Raw genomic sequence first — 18,399 nt, 5'->3', positions numbered from 1 at the left:
TTTTGATTATTTATTTTTTTTAATAACCTGCCTGGGAAGGCCCCGGCCCCTGGGCTGGAGAGGGAGCTCCCCATCCCGCTTAGCCTGTTGCATTCAGGCAAGGTGAAGAGGCACAACTCGTGTTAGGCCGATGGGAACAAATCTCCCCTTTTGTTCCCTGCCAAAGGCTTCGCTAATTGCCGTTGGCCCGACCCTGCCTTATCGGCGATCGCTCCCAGAAGGGGAGGGCACAGGCAGGTTCAAAGAAAGGAAGAAAGAAGAAAAGAGAGAAGAGAAAGCAAGAGAAAACATTCCTTTTCTTTCCTCCAGTAGCCAGTGAGAGGCAGAAAACCAGAGGGAAAGAAAGAAGAGGGAGCATGGAAGAGAACAAAAAATAAATAAATGACCCAAGCCTGCTCGGAAGACCCTCTTTCTCTCCTATCAGCTTTTACAGGGGGCAATACATTTTATTCATTGCCAGGTCTGACTTATCGCAGCCTTGTTTTTAATGAGGTATAATAAGGGGAACATTTTGTAACAACACGGTTCCTCTATTTTATCCGACAAACAGCTGTGTCATGGCCGTCGCTGGGAGAATGAATCATATCTCCCTGCCTGCATATGCTAACTCCCATGTAATTACCCTCGCATCTTAAATAAAGCAGGCCCTAAACCTGTCGCTCAGATTACAAGCAAACGGTGCAGACCTCGTAACTGGGGCCTCTATCATTACAATTAATTTATCACAGGAGCGGCTGAGATTAGAGACTAGAATTAAAACTCGAGCAAGGAGGGTGCCCAGGGCTGACAGGGAGAGGGAGAGGAGCTTTATTGCAAAAGCAAGGCAGGCTAATTCCTTAACTGGAGCAATCCTGGTTATTTTTTTCTTCCTTTAAGTTATTCGCTCAGTTACTTTCCTGAGGCTACAATAGGACATTTTTCTCCCTGAAATGTCAGGGAGCAGAAAGCAAAGGGAACTTTGCCCTGTATAAAGCCCACTCAATAAACACAAATGTATAAAGGCTCTGTTCTGGGTGAATATACATGGGTCCAGATACATCCATGCCTGTGATTTTTTTGGAAGACACATATGCTATGTTTGTGTGCAGATATATATGCCAATGTATATATACATAACATGCACAGCTGTGCAAGAGCATCTCTTCTTCACTGCTTTGAAACATAAAGTTTTGCCTTCTCAAGACTTCTCTGCTTTAAATACAACTTGTCCATAGAACAGCCCATTCCTCTCTGAAGCTGCCCCCACACCAACGCTGCACTGGTTTGCCATGGCATGAGCACATCTCCCACTGCTGGGCTACCCTTGCTTCCTACATCCACACTCACGGGTATGGGCTCACACCCCCATGCCAGGCTCCTAGCAATGCTCCTTCTGCTTCCTTAGAAGAAGGCCAGGGCAGCTAAAGGTGCTGAAGAGAATTCAGATACAAACCCTGCCAACAGAGAATATAAATACAAGTGCTTTCTTTGGGGGGGCACATATTTTACCAACATCATTATACAAGTACCCCTTAGGTACCACTGCTCTCCTGTGAATTCCCTACACTTGCACAGGTAGTTTTCCCTCTCCAGGATGCTCCTTTCAATCACGTTCAATCACCTGAGGTGCTGTGGCACCCAGCACAGCTACCCAAACAGATGATTTACAGAGCTGCAGGGCTCCTCCAGCCAAGAGCTTCCCACAGCCTTCCTTGCAGCCCATCAGCCCACGCCATCCTTGCTCAGGGCCTCCCTTCCCAGCAGGACAGCCTGACCTGTGGCCAAACCCTGAGCATTTAGTCATATTTACTAATATAAAGGGGAAATGGAAGGGGAAAAACCTTTAAAATCAGTTCCTTTAAGGATTTTTTGCATTAGAACAGCAATTTTTGCTTGCTGCCCTCCTGACAGCATCTGACCTTTGGTATGAAAACCACTCCTCCTTAGCCATGGTCTACCTCTGGTTACTTAAAATATCCAGCAAAATAAGAGAAAAAAGCTGATGAGCAATTTTATATCCACGTCGGCACTGTGCACTTATGCACAAAGCAGCTCTTAGTGTCCTGCTTTTTACCAGCACTGCTCCCCCCAGAAGGTCCGGGACTCTGGAACATTAATTCTACCTGAAGATGGGCATTTGCAAGCAGAAGAGGACCATTTCATCACAAGACATCAACTCTGCAGCTGTATATACAGAGGAACAGACAGCAAAGCCTCTTCATATCAGAGGGAGCAAGATGATTTTCAATCAGCTCCATCCAAAATGGATCTAACTGTAGGACTGGGTTCTAATTCAGTAAAATAATAAAGAAAGACACTTTGATTAAAATCATATGTATTTTTAAAAATAATATATTTTTTAGAAACTTCTGTGATCATTGCACTGGGAAGAATAATGAAAATCTATTTTATTTTCTACTACCCAGAATTTGGGCTCTTTTATCAGTTTGCATATTGAGAACAGTTTTCCTGTCCTCACTTTTGCTTCCAGTTGCTCTGCAGTGCCTTATCTTTTAGCATTTTGCATAATGCTCCAAGGTGAACACATAAAAGGAAAGGAGGGAAGGTTAGCTTTTAAAGAATTTGTGTACATCTTTATTTCAAATAAATTTGTTTTGGTTTTTTATTTCCTTTAGAGGTTTTGTAAACATTATTTCTTGCCAAAAACTGAACCTGAGACCAAATGACATAGACACATTAGAGAAAAAGCTAAACCACTTAAATCAAAGAGTGCTGGTCTGTCAGCAGCGCACGCCAGCCAGCAGGAAGGTTATAGTTTTATGGGCATCAGAGATGTCATTTGTGGGTAGAAGAAGTGACCTGTGGTCCTTCCAGCCCTGTGTGGTGTCTTCAGCAAAGGACAGACCAGATGCTTCTGTGAAAGATCAAACGAAGTACGACAAAAGGAAGACACCACTGTAAACAGTTACAGGGCAGCCTCAATTCAAGGGAAGTTTCCTCCCCAAAAGCTGGCCACTGGCATATGCTCTGTGGTAATGGCAGAAGGCATTAACAGCATCTTATAGGATTAAGCCCTAAAACTCCACTCGCCAGTATCAATGGGACTGGAAAGCTGATATCTTTTCTGTTAATATTATTATTATTATTTAAAAGCAAAGCTTTTTGCTTCTCTTTTCTACCTACTGGTACTTGTTTTCATGACATGTTTCCTAACCAGGTAGTGGAAATACAGAGCTTTGGGGCTGAAACTTTCTGCTTCTTACCAAGTGAGTCAGCACTGCCAATTTAACATAGGTATCAAATCGGCATCTAAATAATATCTCAAAACTCATCCTGCCCATCCTGGCAGTATTTTCTTTCTTGGACCTCCACCATGGGATGGAGCTTGATGGCACGGGCAGATGGGTGCATGGCACTGCATGCTTCCTTTCCCACAGTGCCAGCTCGACTGCTCTGGGCAGGACTGGGGGGTGCAGCCCGGGAGGCAGGAGCGGACACGCCGCTTTATTTTCTGCTCACAATTGGCAGCTTCCTCCACCCACCCAAACAGACCTTGCAATGTTTTTAAAATGCAGTCAGCAGCTGGAAACTAAGGCAACTTCTGTCTCCTATTGAAAGTCTCCCAGCAAAGCTGCAAGCCTTCCCTGGACCACCCTGGGTCATGTAAATTCAGCAGATTATCCATCCCTAACTCTCCTCATCTATCACCCGCCTCTGTTATCGATCTGCTCCTCTGAGTAAGTGGGGCTGGGGCTGTCCATTGCTGAGTCCTGCAAATCTGGCCAGACGCTCGTGTGACTGCCTGGGAGAGCGAGGAGGACAGGTTCAATAATGCTGGGTTACTGCCACCACACAGCCTGAGCCGAGCTGATCTATGGGCTCGGCAAAGGCACGACTCAAAAGCAGGACAAGACTTGGCCATAATGCCACAGGACTCAATTTTAATCCCATGACACTCAGCTTTAAAGGCAATACTGCCAGCCGCCAGCTGCCAGCCAAGACCGGAAAGTCACTTCCACTGCCCAGTGAAAGAGATTAAATGCCTCTTTTCCATCCACGAGATACCAACAGCACCTCAGCTAACTGTCTGCTCCTCCATTTTAAAGATGAAGGCTGGGAAATGCCTTCATCTCCATGTGCCCTATTCGAGCTCTTTGTCAGAATCTCATAAAATCCCAAGACTTGGGACTGTAAAACTTCCCCATTTCAAACCCAGCTGACTTACAGCTGAGCTTAATTCCCCTCTCAGTTTCAGCCAGTGGTCCACCTGCAAAGTTCAGCAGAACACAAGGTTAAAGCTCTAAATATTACACATACCACCTGCACCAAAACCCTCAATTTTCATTAAGAATAAGTCCCTGTGCTTTAATTTATAAATAAAATGAAAGATGAACCAAGTGTAGTCACACTAGTGATGTGTTCATTCCCCTGTAAACATCTTGCTAAAACTGCATGGCAAGGGCTGCCGGAGTAAACTCACCCCACTGGGGTGCTAAATCTGGGAGCTGGAGATAACAATTGAAATGGGAATACCTCCAACAATTTCACTGCTGATTTTTCAGCAAATATGTATCTCCATTATGCTTATTCATAATCTCAAACTACTTTCCACATGTCCCAAAGAGGTGACAAAAATGTTACGTGTCTATCCAGCTGCCAAATCCTCCCACTTTCCCCTGCTTCTACAATGCAGCTGAGTATTGTTAATATTAAAATCTTTGGCCTATTGATCACTAAAAATATGAGGGCGACAAAAATGCATTGAATTTAACATAAAAATAAACAACTCATGGCTGCTGTATTGACTGTATTATTCATATTATGATTTAATTCATTTGCCTTTCATGCAGCTGCTGCAGATTTCCACCATCTGTGTCAGACCACTTCCGAAGTCCAGACCCCAGAGCCCTCACTTGCTGAAAGCAATTTGGTCTCCACTCCAGAGCTACCAGAGCAAAGGCATTATAGGTGGAGAACATCATCCTGCATGTTGCAAAAGCTCAAAGCAAAGTATGTTGGTGCCTCCTTTTGAATGCTAACTAATGTTAAGGGACATGACTATGTCCTTACTTTCAAAGTCTGAAAGAAGGAGGAAGCTAACCTGTCCTTTGGAAGAATGTTCCAGAGAATTGGTGGATCCCCCATCTCTGGAAGAGTTCAAGGCCAGGTTGGACAGGGCATTAAGTAACCTGGTCTAGTGGAAGGTGTCCCTGCCCATGGAGGGTTGGAACTAGATGATCTTTAAGGTGCCTTCCAACCCAAACCTTTCTATGATTCTATGTCTCAACAGCCTCACAGCCCTCAGGCTGTCTAACCAAACCCTAACCTTACAAGGACAGTTCAGCTGGGAACATTCAACATGCTCAAGATACTCATATCCCAGGCTGGATTTCCCCAGGCTCCACACCACAGCTATGCAGCACACACCTGATGATGCATATCATCTTTCTTCCTGCTAGTTTAAAGGCTCTGCACATATTAGGGGTCCCAAAACTCAAATGGATGGGGTGAACACAGAAATCTCTACACCATCTCCAGTCCTTCTCAAGGCATTGGAACAGCAGGACCCTGGGGAAGAAAGGCCTAGCTTTAAATGGAAAGATGGGGTTGGGACCCCACCTCATGTCCCACTAAGCACCACTAAAACCAAAACAAACCAGGCAGCCCCATAAGTCGTAAGAATTAAAGGCATGATTCCGCCTTTCTAACGATGCTTTTACAGAAACCATTCCACTGTAAAACTTTATGATTTGAATCTTTATAGCTGCCAGCAGAGCACATGTTCACTGCCTTAAATTATAACTTAATCTCAACAGAATTTGTGCTTTCCAGCCCTCTGTGGGTAGAGTGAAAGATGAGAGGCAGAACTTCATGGTGCTGCCCACCTGCCTCCTTGGACCATGACCTCCAGAGGTGCCCCATGCTGGGGTACAGCCCCCAGACCAGCTCCCATATGGAGATACTCTACAGCACAGGTACTTAAGCAGTGCCTTTCAGCACAGGGATAGAGATGCTCACAGGACATTGTTATGGTGTTGTTTATCACCATGATTGCTAAAGCACTAAAATGAAGGAATGTGGATATCAATAAACACAGTAAAGGGGACAGATAATGACAGCAGAATCCCAGACATGCTTTGTAGGGCCAATGCATCCTCCTTGGCATGATCACACACACCAACCCCAGTGGAAAGCACTCGGGGCAGTGAGGAACCCCCCACTTATTCAAAGGGTAGAAAAGGACCAGATCTGCAACAGATGCTGTGACAGAACTGGTTTACAGCAGTCTTCCAAAGGACACCTCCTGCCAGTGGGTGAACATGCATGGTCTGTCCACTAGCACAGCTCTGCTCTCTGCAGCAGAGGTACTGCTGGCAAGACCCTTCTTAGGCTACAGTAAAGCAGAGCATCCACCCGTGGTCTCTGACCTGCTTTCCCTGCACAAACACCTTGCTCAAGAAGAGCATGCTGGTTGATTTTGATGGACTTTTTAAAACCTTGCTGCGCATATCCAGAAGCAGAAGTTGCACTGGCAGCAATACACAGCAGTGTGCAAATGTGAGTTGCAAGTATATAATGCAATCCTGGAAGAAGCCCATGCCTTGTGAGCATGTTTACACATAGCAAGATGGCAGCAAAGGAAAAAAATACAGGAGAAAACTGCCAGCTATCCATAGCAAAGAGTGCTCCTGTTTGGTGGGGGAATTGGGAACATATTTTTAAAATTCATTCTCATATTCAGCCACAAGGAAAAGACCAGTCAATCAATATAACAGTAAAAGTTTTAACACAGCTAACCTTTAAACACTAAACAATGTCATACAAAACTAAAACAAACTGCATGAAATCCCAATTAGGTGTCAAAATCACCCTGGGTCAGCCAGACTAAGAAAACAAAGATAACAGAGATAACAGACTGAAGCATCATGCCATACTGAGCACTGTAGTTTTCTCTACTGAGACGCTGGTACCTATAAATGAGTGGTCCTCTTCGGGCAGACACACACAGCATCTTAATGTTTGTGAGTTCCTTGGACAAGTGACCCGACTGGATGGTTGAGGTCACTGTACTCCTGCAGGTCCTAGATTTGAAAGATATAAGGGCTATCTTTCTAGCTGTGCTCCCTGCTTCCAATCCCTGTACAATTTGTTCACACCTTTCCCTTTTGCATCTCCTTTCCTTTTCTTCTGGCAGGGGGAACTGCTTTTTCCCTTCTTCTGGTTGACCGTGTGCTGATAAACTTACATGGAACCATTTTCACTGCCATCTGCCGATCCTGCACTTTAACCTGCTGTGTCTCTTGTTCATCTCTCCAAGCCACCAAGCTACCTCAGAACTGGGGTCACACAGAAACTGGAGTGCACTTCTGAGAGAACATGTGATGCTCCATACCTTGTGTCTGCCAAACAGTGGGAACCTGATACATGGACAGTCACAAAATCATGCAGAAGTAGGATGAACATGAAGTTATCTCTTTCTTCCTGTCCAAAAGCAGAAACAGCTAAATTTAACACATTCCTGAAATAATTCTGCTTCATTTGCTCCTGAAACTTATCAGTGCTCCCCACTGCCTAGGCAGTCTACTGCACTGATCTGTCACCTCCATGCTAGAACATAACAGCTAACAGAAGGGATTCGGTTTAAGCCCTGAATTTCAGGCCTTATCTGCAGTTGGCACATCTTCCCACTCCTCAACCTGCAATGCCCACTTGCCACACAATCTTAAATGAGGGTGGATTTCTTTTCCATTCTCCCAAGGAAAGACCACCTTTGTTTTAGGCAGGCTACAGCTGAAATGGGCATCAAGAAGAAGTAAGAACACAAACAGCCCTCCATTTTCTGCAAGACTACCAAGAATTTATGAATGAACCTTTTAATTTCTTTTTTCCCTTACTCTAATATTCTTTTCTTTTTTTTTTTTTTTTTTTTTTTCTAGGAAAAGGGATGTGGATCTCCTGTAGGTAGGATAAGAGACTGCTCTCTGGGAGCTGAAGTTTGTCAGTTCAAACTGGACATCTAGTACCTGGCAGACCTCACCTTTCACAGAGCCACATGTGACTAAGAGCTTCCCTTTGATGCTTTCTCCTCTGGATCTTTTAGGCTGCAGTCCAGTAACTTTCCTTCTTTAAAGGAAGGCTGAGGAGATTTTGTTTCCTGACTTTTGAAGAGCTTTTCCTCTCCTTTCTTTGATCTGTGTAGTGAATTTGATCTCCCAGAAGAGCAGGATGAGTGTGTCTCCTGGCAGCCCGGTTCCGGACAGTCAGGATTTGATTCATCGATTCGTTTGTTTTTATTTGGCTTTTGTGTTTGGCAAGCTGAATACAGGGCTCTTATCCTTAGGTCCAAGAGAAGGAAGGTGCTTCCCTGAACCTGGCTGAGTCTGTACTTTCCAGGCTGTGGGCTGAATGCCAGCACATCTCTTGAGATACTTCCACTGTCTGCTCAAGAATGCAAGGAAAGAAGCTCATCTCTCCCTCCTGCTCCATCATGAGACTAGACATCTAAACAGAGTATGCTGATAAGATATTAGAGGTCTCCCCCGCAGGGAGCACTTCAATTTCCAACCTGTTTTGTGGCAGGCTCTGGGACATGCTTTTGCTGACCTTTCATGATCCCTGCTGGCCTGGCAGCCAGAGGAGGGATGACATGGAGACCTCGCCTTCCTGAGGACTGAAAGAAGGCTGTAACACCTCAAACGCATCCTACTGAAGTATGAGAGGAAGCTCTTTCGAGGTCTTTATCTCAGTGACAGCCCTTGTGGGACTCCAGCATCAGTCTGAATGCTTCTTCCGAACCGCTGTGCATGGTATATCCCACAGCAAATCTTTTCCACGCCTGCTGGCAGCTTTCTATCCCAAGAGGTGGAGACACAGGTGCTGATGTGCCCAGACCAGCTCCCAATTGGACGTTTAGAAGACCTGTCCTAGCTGTTCACCAAATATTTTGAGAAAAATAACCATTCAGAACAGATGCTCTGAGGTGAGGTGACCCAGGAGAACAGACCTGGGGTGTCAGAGTCTGCCTCTGAGGAGCCCACTGGGAGAGCATCCTCAGCTGCATGAACAAGACATGGTTCCTGCCCACATCCTCAAGTACTTGAGCCAGCCTGGGGCAATTCCTGCTCCCGGGCTGTTGGGAGTCCAGCTTGCAGCCTAGCTCACAGCTTGAACCTGTCACTGGGAATCATCTCATGCACTGAGATTAGGAACAAAATGAATGTTTTTGTGGGTATTACTGAAATTTTCAAGCCTCCTCTCCTGACTGATTGGTGCCAGAGCTGGGATAAGGACAGGAGCCCCTCGCTCCCAGCCCCAAGATAGACAACAATTCTGTATATTCAATAAATAACTGAGGTATTTACTCAAATGAATTACTCTGAGCCTGCTCCACGGAGTTAATTTAGTGCTAACTGACTGGATGAAAATGAAAAGGTCTCATTTTACATTAAGAATGATCACCTGACAGTTTTACTGAATATATTATGACAGGATTTATATGGCTATATAATTTTAGGGTATATTTGGAAGATTATTATCCTGATTTAAATAAACATGATCTCAAGAAAATCAACACAAAGTCAGGAACTTTTCACACAAGGAGAAAGATAAGAAACTGGCTTGGAAATGAAGCTCAAATATTTTATCTTATGCCTTCTACAGACACTGCTTTGTAAACAGTGGGATCCCACAGTTCATAGGAAGTGGCAAAAATCCGCCAAAAGTTCTGCTAACTTACACACAACTAATGAGTATGACACAAACTTCTTACTCCAAATGTCTTGTCTTTGCACCAGGAAGGGAGCAGCAAGGGAATCTGGCAGATTGTGTGGGCTGGAGGGAGGAGGTGGATGAAGGCAGGAAGGAGAGGCCTGGGTGTCAAAAGTGCCCCTTAAAAAAAGTGTTGCTTAAAGGGTCTTCTGCAAGGAAAAAGAAAATAAAAGGGAGGAATCAAAAGCAAATATATTGTTGACTTTGGGAAGGGCATTGCTTTCACATGTCTTACTTTCCAAGAGATGTTCCCATTCTCTGAACAGAAATGGGGCACAAAGGAGACTTTCAGGAACTTTTGTCTCTTGTGCTCAGGGGCAGCTGGCAGGCTGCGGGCTTCTGGCTCACACAAGAGCAGCCCTGAAATGAGGCTAAAATATGCCCCATTGCACAGAACCTATGGGATGGAGAAAACGCTGCAGCACATGTCTATGGCATTCCCAGGTCTGCAGTACATCAGCACTGCAGCTGTCCTCAGTGCAAAACCAATGCAGGTATGAACTACTTTCCATGTGCTCATCTCCCTTCCAGCTTCACATGCTGTGGAGGCTTGCACGAGGAACCTTAGTGCAAATAAGTGCCAAGGACACAACCAGCTGCCTCTTTCAGCCTCCCCAGGTCCTGAGTCTGTTCTCATCCTGTGTCTCTAAGTGTAATTGTATACAAGAAAAATCCTCTCCAGGCTTGTTCTGTTTTACAGACTGCCTGATGGGATTATCTTTCCTGTCATTTTGAAGCTTGTATAAGCATGCGATTTACACCACTCAAGCTAAATCACACTCAAGACATTCTGTTTGTCTAAATTGTTTTCAGGATCAAGTAATTTATTTACAGATCATGTTATTTATTTAGGAAAAAATGAATTTAAAAGCAGAATTTTAAAATAAATGTAAGACAGAGGCAAGAAGGACATTGCAGTCATAGCCTGTGGAGCAGGTAAGTGCCAAATAGCAATGATCTTAAATACTGAAAACTGCACTCTCTGGTCTCAAACCACACAAAGAAAAGGCAACTTATTTGGTCAGGCACAGACTTCCTGGGAGGTAACACTCACTTAGACAGTACAGTGATGATAGGCAGCCCAGACACATCCAAGACAGGTAGATCGATTATTCCTGTAGCAGTAACCTTGGGGAAATATTTGTCTGTCATAACCCCAAAGCAGATCAACTAACATTTAGGGACTAATCTGATGCCCAGTCCAGTCAGTGCAAATTTTTACATTTATTTACTTCCATGGCTGCTGGATCAGACCTTTTGGGACTGCAAAATATCATACAAGCTTCTCTTTCCACTGGAAGAGTTATAAATGTGCAAAGAGCTGAAGTCAGGAACAGCCAGGTGGAATTTGGCTGTGGGTTTATTAAGTAACAGAAACATCTCCCGAAGCTGAAGGGTGTCAGTGCCCAGACAAGGGTCAGGGGCACACACAGGCTCCTTCATGCACTTGCTCCATGCACAGTGAGTTCATAATTCCTATGGGAATGCATCTAGAAGCAAGTCAGTTATGGGAGCAGATCTCCAGCTGGTGTCAGTCCCAGGAGTCTCTTGGAGCATCACCACCCCACACCTAAGGGCAGGGATGCCTTTCAAAGAGCAACCAGATGAGGCCAAAGTCCATGTGCATTTTCTCCAGTATAGTCTGAAGCCCAGAGCTGACTTTCTAGGGTTTATTCTTGATTTTAAGTGGTTGTTAAAAAAAAAAAAAAAAAAGGCTCATCAAGAAGGGGACTGTGTGCTTTAAAGTGCTTCATCAGGCTCTCAGAGTCCACTTATTTCTGAGTGAAGATGGATACCTCAAGAGGTTCTCCTCACCAGTAAATAATTCATAAAAGACAAACAAGCCCAGGTCTGTTTGAATTAGAACAAAATATTTCTTTAGAAAAGTGAAGTGATTAAGCACAAGAGGAGCTGGAGATGACAGCTGGTGTCTGCAGCTCCGGATGAGTCACCTTCACTCGCCAAGGCCCCTCTCTCCGGGAAGTGCTGCTGCTTTTTTTTTAACCCTTTGAGATTCCCAGGAATGATTTGTCACCGGGGTTATTAGCATTTCTCCCTTGATATCGACAGCTTGTCTTTCCTTCTTCTAACCGGTGAGTGATTTCTTCACACGCTCACCAAATATAGCCAAATCACCATGGTAAACTTATCGACAGAATCATATTAACAGCTGCTGAGCATTTACAGGGCTGTAAGTTATACAAAAAAAAGAAGGAAGAAAAACACACATGGAAATAAACCAACTCTGATCAGCAGTGACAAGCATTTATTTAGGAGCCACTTGATGGAAATATTTTTTATGTTTTAATTGCTAATTATAGGCTACAACAGAAGGGTAGCTTTGGCCAAAATTATCCTTTAAACTGGAGCATTAAGCCAGAAGTGAGCACACCCTATCTGGATGTAGCTTAGGGCATCAGGAGAAGAAGGATTTATTTTTAAAGTGCCGTCCTTGTTTAGATCAAGCCTGAAATTTGCCAGTTGAAGTTACATCTCTCCTGACTTACCAAGCAAGGACCTCTGAAGTGTAGTCTATGTAAGAGCTGAAAACACATCTATATAAAGACAGGCCTTTTCAAAATAATTTGCTGAGGATGCTCTGGTCCTCCTCTTGCATATTGAGCATCACAGAAGGGCCCAAAGGGGCCACCAGGTTGTGGGCAGCAGCTAGTGGCATCCTTGCTTCTCCACTGTGCAGTGGAACATCACCCCACTGCCTGCTCTAAGTCAGACTGGACCCAGAGGAAGAAAACAGCTGTTCTTCTGCTCCCCTTTCTCCGCATGTTCAGGACACTCTCAGCATCCCCTCCCTACCTGGCCCCACATTTGGAGGTAAATTTTTATTAGGGACACACAGAACAGGTATGTGCATGATTCTCAGTACTTACTTTGAGACATCCAAGTTCTAGGATTGTTTCTGACCAGGTGTTTTTAACTGTTTGGGATTCCCACAAATTTCTCAGGAGCCAAAGCATTTCATTCCAAACAGCTGGTGACTGGTGGGAATGACTGATGAGAAACCAGCACCCCTAAAGCTGTCTCTGCATCACCCTACACAGGACACAGGACCTGCTCTACTCCCAGAAGGGCCACCCACCTGCCTGGTGCTTGTAAACATAAAACTGACTTTCTGTACAAGGTGAAACACATAAGGAGAGCTGCTTGTATTAAGCAAAGCACAGAGACCTACAGTGAACTCACTTTCAATAAATTTAGATGTAGACTAGAAAGACTGCTCTAGCCAGGCCCTTAAACAACCCAGCTGGGCCATGAACCTGTGACTACAAGGGAGAAGGGAAGATGAAGTATTTGTGCTGCGTAGGGATATCCATAGTTGGTACCTCAGGCATTTCACCATGCTTCTTGCAAGAGTTTGTATCTAATAGCTGCTACTTCAGGATTTCTGAGGCTTGGTGTTAGAAAGCTGAATTTTGTGGGAGCTGTATTCAACTGAGTAGCCTTCTCCTGTTGAAGGCAGAAATGGGATGGGGAGGGGCCTGCGCACTACCGACAGTGCAAATACATTTGCTGAGATCCCAAAGTTGACTGTGCTGACTCACCTGGCTCACTCTTCTGCAGCATCCCCTAATCTTGTTAGAGGTCTAAGGGAGACAGCCTTGCAGGTAGCAGCTTCCCATAACCTCCTTGTGCCAACTCAGAGAAGGGCACGTGGAGGTTCAGGTATGGTTTGCTGGCTAGCAAAGCAAGGACAGCAAGATGGGGAAGGAATGGCCATCATCTGAGACACAGAGACAAGAAGTCACCCCTGAGAAAAGTGCTTATTCTAATCCTACTCACTTTCTTCTGGCATTTTTCAAGTCAGACTGGGGATATGAACCAAAGTAACTTCTCCTGCCTCTGCTGCTCATGCTTCTTGCCTGCTCTAGAAAAAACACAGACCAGACTACAAACTGAAAGCCCACAAAATGTTACTCCAAAACCTTTCTTTAAAAACTAGATGTAAAAGGTGGTTTAGTTTTCAATTTCTTCTCTTCAGCCACCTTCCCCATTCAGCTCCCTACCCTCACACACACCCTTTCCTTCCCCAAACTCCTTTGTTCAACAGAACAAAAAAAAAAAAAAAAAAAAAAAAAAAAAAAAAAAAAAAAAGCACCCACAGAAAAGCGGTGCTATCTCACCCCATCTGCCCTTAATTTCTCTCCCAGATTTGCTTCTTTTAAAGCAGTCCAGCCACCAGACAGTGAGGCTGCAGAAGGATCACAAGCCAGGTATTGGAATGGTTGAGCCCAGCCTCATTGGGACCTGGACTGCTTAGGAATGGGATGGAGGAATAGGGCAGCATCACCACTTTCAATCCCTCCAGCTTGACCTTTGTACCATGAAGCTGCTCTTTTCGGCCCCCCATTCCCAGACAGCAGCTTTCTGGACCCAGGAAAAAATGGCACCATCCTGCTTTAATTCAGTCCTCTTTTTTTAAGAGTTGTCAGGCACTGTGGGCTCTCTAAGACCTCTGCCCCAGAACTTCAGCAAGTTTCTCTTTCACTCTGTTAAGTCAGTGGGTGGCCTAGAGCTGCAGAGCTACACCTGCTGCCTCTGGAGAGCCACGTCCCCTCTGTCCTACTGCAGTGGGTACAGCAGGCTGTGAGCTCCCTGTCAGCTCAATCATGCCTCTCACTGATGTTCTGCAGTGCCCAGACAGACTGTCTTGGAGCTTGGAGCTCCTGCACCCACTAGGGAGCAGAAGTGGAGGGATTTCAAGGACTTGCAACTGGTTAGAGCCAGATCTGCCTGTTCACTGGGGAAGCACCCTCGTATCATCCATCTGTGCCACCTCTGGCATCTCCCAGCTTCCAGGGAAGGAAATACTAGTTCATCTAAATCCAAAACATCATGGATTTGTATTCAGGCAGATGAACCTAGCCCAAGGAGGGTGAAGGGATATGAAGCATTTAAAAGGAGAGACCCAAAGGGAAAATCTGAGCCATGCAAGGCCGTGACATAAGTATCTCCCGTTGCTGGATTCGGGCTGCCAACAAAAGATGCTTCCTCACCAAGGAGCCCTTCCTCCCCCAACCAGAGCAGGGAGTGGGCGCCTGGCACCCCAAGAGCCGTGACTTATCAATGAGGTGTGATGGTGCTACTGGGAGAAGGAAAATTAGAAGCAACTTCTATTGCCAGAAGACATCTCTACCAACTTCTACAAGAAGCAAGCCAGAGTGAGCCTCTGGCTCTGGCCCCTGCAGAGCTGGGACCACAAGAGTTACACACAGGACTTCTCCAACTCTCTGTACATCACTCAGGGAAATACATTACCTGGCAGTGTGAGCTCAGAATACAGGAAGCAGAAGCTTGCTGAAAATACAGACGCTAAAAGCTGTTCAGGCAGGCAGCGCCAAGTCTCATTCTTCATGTAAGAGAGCTCCCTCTAGGTCAAACACTTGGGTATTTCAGAGCCATCGCTCGTTTGGGATCCCATGCTCGGACCTGACACCTTTCTTTGGAGAAGTGCTCATCAGTCAGAAAGCCCACAGGCACCCCAGAAAATCTGTGGTGTGTTTTCCCCTCGCAACACGGCGTTCCTGCCGCGGGCACTGGCCAGCCGTGCTATGCGTGTGACAAACACACGTCTGTGACACGCGCCCCGGCTGTGCCTGGAGCCACCGGTCCTCGGAACTTCACCCATCAGAGCGGCTCTGACCCCTGGATGTATTTAAAGCACATTGAGATGTGGCACTTGGGGACATAGTTGAGTGGTGGATGTGGCACTGCTGAGTAAATTGTCAGACTCGATGATCTTACAGATCTTTTCCAACCTAGGTGATTCTGTGACTCCATGATTCTGGTACGTTCAGCTGGAGGCACACCAGGGAAGGAGCCAGCCTGAATTTCTCCAGCCCCAAACCCAATCTTTACTCTGCTTTGAAACACTGATGAATTATTCCACAAACTGATAAGCAGGGGGAGTTCAGAAGAGGCTTTCAAATTCACAGAGCTAGAAAAATCAGATGGAAAAGACTTAATGCTAGAAAATGCTGGACCGTTCCCTGCAGTGGGATCCCAGGAGCTTTGCACAAACTAGTTTTAAGCCTTGAAGTCTTTAATACAACTTCCTGTTTTATTTTTCTTTTAGCTAGACTGGTATTTACTAATAAATATGCAGCTGGCTGTATACAGAACAGCAGGTAGCTCCCATTTACAGCTGTATATAACTGACTGCAGCATTCAACACCCTCACTCTGCTATGCAGTATAATACTCATAATAAAACACACACCGTATTTGCAACTGTGTTCATGCTACTATTCTGGTACGTGACACACATTAAGAAACATATTCAGAACATAGAAAAGAATTTACCATTTACATAAAAAAGATGCACTGGGATTTTCAATAAGTTCCAGCATAATATAGTATCATTTTTATATCTTGTCTGCTCCCTTGGTCTTGCTGATTTAATACATTTTTTCTCTTTATAACCAGAAACCTATAGGTTGTATATAGATTTTCTTAAGCATAATATATGGTGTCAGCTTGTATTTATAAACCTTTACCATAGAAATGTAACAATTGTCAGAATGACTTAATCCAAGGGCCATCCAGGCCAATATCCTGTCTGCAGCAGTTTTTGCCATTAATATGGATTAGGCAGACAATACAGTTTACTACAACCTAGTTTAAAACCATGTTAGTGATAATACTACTGCCTTGTGTATAAATGGTTATAGAGCACAGAATGCAGAGAAATAGCATCATCCCTACAGGGCAGGGAGGGAAACTGAGGCAGGGGATATGGAGATTTTTTTCACACATATAAAGAGAGATTATGTTTACATATACATAAAATGTGATGGAGATTATATATAACAAGGAGCTGTCTGGAGCCCCAGATAGCAGCACCACCCACTCCAGCCCTTGCATCCCACCATGTGTCCCTGGCTGGCACCAAAAGAAGGGCTACAAGCCTGGGGGATGTTGGCCTGGGAAGAGTTAATGGTGGAGGTCTCAAATCCAAGCGCTGCAGGTGTCTGCTTTTAATTCTTTGCTGCTCTTCTCCCAAACAGCTCAAGGATTTCCACTCTCCCTCTTTCTCCTTTACAAATGAGTGTTTAACATAAGAAGGGAGGCAAGAGGAGCCAGGGCAGCCGGGAGATCTCCTACAGCCCTTTCTAGGCAACCTGAGCAGGCGGGAAAAGGCAGCTGGCTGGAGCCCAGTGAGAGAGCAGGGACTATGGGAAGAGTCTTCTCACATCTGGTTAAGTACTGCTAAACCCTCCGACGAGCTGCCTAATTATTACAACACTTCTGCCGAAAAATTAATGTGCTTGGCCGTCTGCACTGGGGCAGAAAGGGTAGGAAAGCAGCTGTCAGGATGCAGGCAGCGATGGGAGCACCAAGGAAAGAGGTTTGCAGCAAGGAAAGAGAAGAGCAGGGAAGCTCTGCCTGCAGGGATCCTGCTGGGAAAACAGCCCTCTCCCTGCTTCTTTTTGCTGCATGGCCCCCAGGAGAGGACAGTGCCAATAGAGCTGTTAATCTAGCAACAACAGCCCTTGCAAAGAGCTCAACAGTGATGCCCTGCCTACCAAAATCAACAGAATGACCTGCCAGCATCCCAAAACATAGATAATCATCCCAAGGACTCAATAGCAGGGCCAGGAACAAGACCCAGGACACTGAGGTCCCTTCTGCCTGGCCTCTGCTCACTTGTCCTTTTTGCTGAGCCCTCATTTCAGTAACTTCCAGAAAATCCAAGTGTGGCATTTTATTTCTGTAGGTCTCTATAAGAGCTGTAGGTACAGTACCACCGAGGTAGCATCATTCATATGTGCGTCCATATTCACGTGTGTCTGCCACAACCAGCTAAAAAAGGCTGCAGAGAAGACAGCAGGGTCCTGCCCCCCAAAACTCAGCCGTCTCTGTGTCAGGTTAGTGGGGAAGCCTTTTTCTGCTGCAGCTGTGATGGGATTAATCACTCTCCCTAGACAAAAAGGTGGGCTTATTTCCCAAGAGGTGTCCAAGTACACCCAGAGAGCTCAGCGAAAGCGGCAGCCTGCTGGTTGCCTTTTACCCATAGACATTTGATGAAATTAATGACACACAAGTAAGTTTAAAGGCTAAGACAAATAGAACTGGCAACAACTTGAACCTTTGGCCTGTCCTTTGAAAGTCTCTGGCAAGTCTCAAATCTTCTTGATCTGCTCACTAAAAGGATGACTGTCCCACAATTATTTTCCAAGCATTTGTTGGCAAGTTGTAGGAGGAAAAAGGCATTTCACTGAAGCTGTTAGTACAAAAGCTCAACTCCAGCCAGGGGCTGGACTCCACTTCAAATTATAATATTTTAAGTACCTGAAAATAAATATTTTGTCAGCTGCTGAGAATTAAGAAGTAGCTTCGACCTTTCAGAGAGGGGAACCCTGCAGAGAGCGGCAAGGCTCAGAGAGTTAGTTGCAAAACAAGCTCTGCCTGAGCCATTCAACCTGTCTAGTGCACACACAGCCTCCCCTCCCATACTCCCAGCTCCCTGCAAGCTGCCCAGAGCCCCTGGGGCACAACAGGCTGTCCTGCACCCAGCAGCTCCTTCCCAGCCGGGAAATGTGCTGACAAAAGAGACTAGAGCAGCACTTTACTATAAACTGGGTGCCACAAGTAAACTGAGCATCCTCGAGGTAACAACAGCAGAGTGACCACTCCACTCCCCTGTTGCTCAGTGGTGCTGTTGTGTCATATTGTA

General features: G+C 45.4%; 1 protein-coding gene and 1 long non-coding RNA gene across 4 annotated transcripts in view; both read right to left on the bottom strand.

Annotated features, from left to right (window-relative positions):
- The window catches only part of RNF220 (ring finger protein 220), a 214,325-nt gene that overhangs the window by 183,914 nt on the left and 12,012 nt on the right, over positions 1-18,399 (bottom strand). The gene's annotated exons all lie outside the window — the stretch shown is intronic.
- On the bottom strand, positions 11,631-15,222 carry LOC128811750 (uncharacterized). Its single transcript, XR_008438452.1, has 3 exons — positions 14,983-15,222; positions 13,507-13,591; positions 11,631-11,897 (listed from the first exon to the last, which is right to left on the bottom strand). It is a non-coding gene; the product is annotated as an uncharacterized LOC128811750 (long non-coding RNA).

This window comes from Vidua macroura, chromosome 9 (assembly GCF_024509145.1).
Source record: "Vidua macroura isolate BioBank_ID:100142 chromosome 9, ASM2450914v1, whole genome shotgun sequence".
Classification (NCBI taxonomy): Eukaryota; Metazoa; Chordata; class Aves; order Passeriformes; family Viduidae; genus Vidua; species Vidua macroura.
This window is presented reverse-complemented; position numbering and strand designations above follow the sequence as displayed.